Source organism: Canis lupus, chromosome 6, assembly GCF_011100685.1.
Source record: "Canis lupus familiaris isolate Mischka breed German Shepherd chromosome 6, alternate assembly UU_Cfam_GSD_1.0, whole genome shotgun sequence".
NCBI classification, from domain to species: domain Eukaryota; kingdom Metazoa; phylum Chordata; class Mammalia; order Carnivora; family Canidae; genus Canis; species Canis lupus.
In genome coordinates this window covers 59,179,923-59,182,650 of record NC_049227.1, presented here as the reverse complement: position 1 = coordinate 59,182,650, position 2,728 = coordinate 59,179,923, and positions in this window count along the sequence as shown.

Sequence of the window (2,728 nt, the reverse complement as noted above, 5' to 3'; positions counted from 1 at the left end):
GAGACCCATCGGTGATGAAAAGGCGATCTCCTCAATACAATAAAAAAGTCTACAGAAATTACCTTTGTGTAGTTAGACCCAGCAGTGGGCATAGCAACCAAAAATATTGCAAAAAGTGCAATAACCCAGCAAGATTATTTGCCAATAATTTATTTTCATCAAGAAAAGAAAAACATATCCTTGGTTCCATGCCAATTCTCAACAAGCTAATTCATGGCAAGTCTTTCTCTGGGAAAAGAGATAATTAAATCGTTCTGAAGTCTTTGCTCCTTAACTACAGTAGTCATTAAGGCTGTTCACAAATATTCTTGTTGTCTTTCCTTCCTGACATATGGTGGGTTGTACTTTCCCACCCACTTGAAGGTATCACCATGTGCCTGGCTTTGGCCGCTGAAATGTGAGTGGAAACTTTGAAAGTCAGGATGCTTCACCGTCTTATCTTTTTCTTGTCATGGGAACCAGCAATGTTCCAGAAAGTGGCTGCTTTGTGAGCCTGGGGCCTGGAGCAAGGATGACAATGGTGTGGAGAATAGGGCGACTCCCTGACCATGCTAGAAAATAGGGGGAGGAAGACATAAATCTTCAGGGTGCCTGGGCTGGCTCAGTCCATAGAGCATGTGACTCTTGATCTCAGGGTCATGAGTTCAAGCCCCGTGTTGGGTGTGGAGCCTGCTTAAAAAAAAAAAAAAGAAAGAAATCTTCATTTTAAGTCACTGAAATTCTAGGGTTACTTGCAACCACAGCGTAATCTGGCCTATCTTGGCTGAAATGCTACTAAATAAGTGAAATTCACATTCATTGGCCCTTCCTGTTCAGACGCTGGCTCAGCAGCTCTCCACCAGTTAAGGAGGGCTAGGAAGAGTATGAGTCTCGCTGGGAGCCAGGTGCCTTCCATCCTATATCTCAGTATAGTATCTCACAATGAGCCAGGTATTCTTAACGCCACGTTACCTGTAAGGAGCCTGCTCACAGGCAGCAGCAGAGCTGGGGCAAGAAGGTTTCCTGAGTGTAAAAGCCAAGCAGACTCACTGGGCTGTACTGGGGGCCCCCGATTACTGGTTATGAACCAAGGTAATTTTAGCCTACTTGATAACTCAGCTGTGACCTCTTCCTGTGTTAGTCACTGTTATGTCCTCCTTCTTGTCTCTGCTTTGCTATCTTCTACAGGAACCTTCATCGTGTTCCCCCATTTTGAGGTAATTGTCACTCTCCCACTTAAGGGCGAGGAAATAAATGCGGCATGCAGCCCCCAAAAGGTGTGCAAAACATTTCATATACATTGCAGTTTTACTTAGTCCGTATATGAACCCTGTAGCAGAAGTATCACCAACTTTATTTTAAAAGTGGTAAATGGGGCACCTGGGTGGCTCAGAGGTTGAGCATCTGCCTTTGGCTCAGGTCATGATCCCGGGGTCCTGGGATAGAGTCCCGCATCGGGCTCCCTGCAGGGACCCTGCTTCTCCTTCTGCCTCTTCTCTCTCTCTCTCTCTCTCTGTCATGAATAAATAAATAAAATCTTTAAAAATAAATAAAAGTGAGAAACTGAAGCATAGGCAAGTTATGTAAATTATCTAAGGTCTTCGTTAATAATCATTGGGGAGTGCATTGCAAACCTGCGTCCACCTGATTCCAGACCTCTTGCTCTTTCCGCAGTGATATTCCCTGCATCTACATCCTTGGCAGGATGTAGACTTGGGGAGGATTAAGACACTCTGCAACCTGTTTGATTGGACTTTTCTCCAAATGGACTTTTCTCTTGAGTAGTAGCCCTTTGGTAACCCAGAGTCTGCAAACATCCAGAGATCCAAACATCACTGAAAAACAGGGCCCTCCAATCTCCTCAGAGAAAAATCCAGGAACAAGATCAGCCGGCAATCATCATTTAATTTCCATCCTTTGATTTGCATATAGAAAGTGCCAGTATATATGTATTCATAAATTTGAGTTCTCTAGGGGCTTCTCAAAGTCCATGGTAGACAAACAAACTGTCCAATAGCTTCTGGCGTTAAGACAAGTTTGGGTACTTGATTGGTCCTCCAGATGGGCATTTCTGCCCTCTGCATTTCCCTGGCAGTCTTCTTTACAGTTCTTTGTACTGCCAAGGACTAGGTAACCACCTTCTTCGCCCTTGGCTCCAGTTCTACTTTTATTGCACTTCTTCCTAAATTAGTTGTTCTGATCCCTCTGGCGGATGAAAAGACATAATGTTCCTGGATATTTGAGGCTAAGTATGTGAGCAGTCTTTTACCCCATCTCTTAGGCTCAGCTGATTTGTTGTGGTCGGGTCTTAACTTGTCCATGCTAGGAAGGGTTCTCCTTCCCCTGCCTTATCTGCAGCAAGGGGAGAGGCCAGAGGCTAGACTGGGAGAGCTCATGGGCGGCCCTCTAGTTCTAAGATCTATTCAACTAGATGAGTTTTAGGTTGAAGCCACATCTGTGTTGGTTTAAGAATCATACTAGTTGCTCAGTCAGTGTTTATGGGGGGCCTTATTCTGGGCCTGGCCCTCCTCTAGAGGCTGGTGACAGACCAGTGAGTGACACAGACAAGGCCCTGGGGAAAAAAGAGACAATACACAAGTAGACAAGTGAATCTGGTCATTTCAGACCATGACCATGGCTGCGAATGAAATAAACAAGGTCATGTGGTAGGGTATAAGAAGGCATGAAGTTTGTTACTTTAGATAGATAGCTACGAAAGGTTCTCTGATAAGGGAACTTCTGAGCTAAG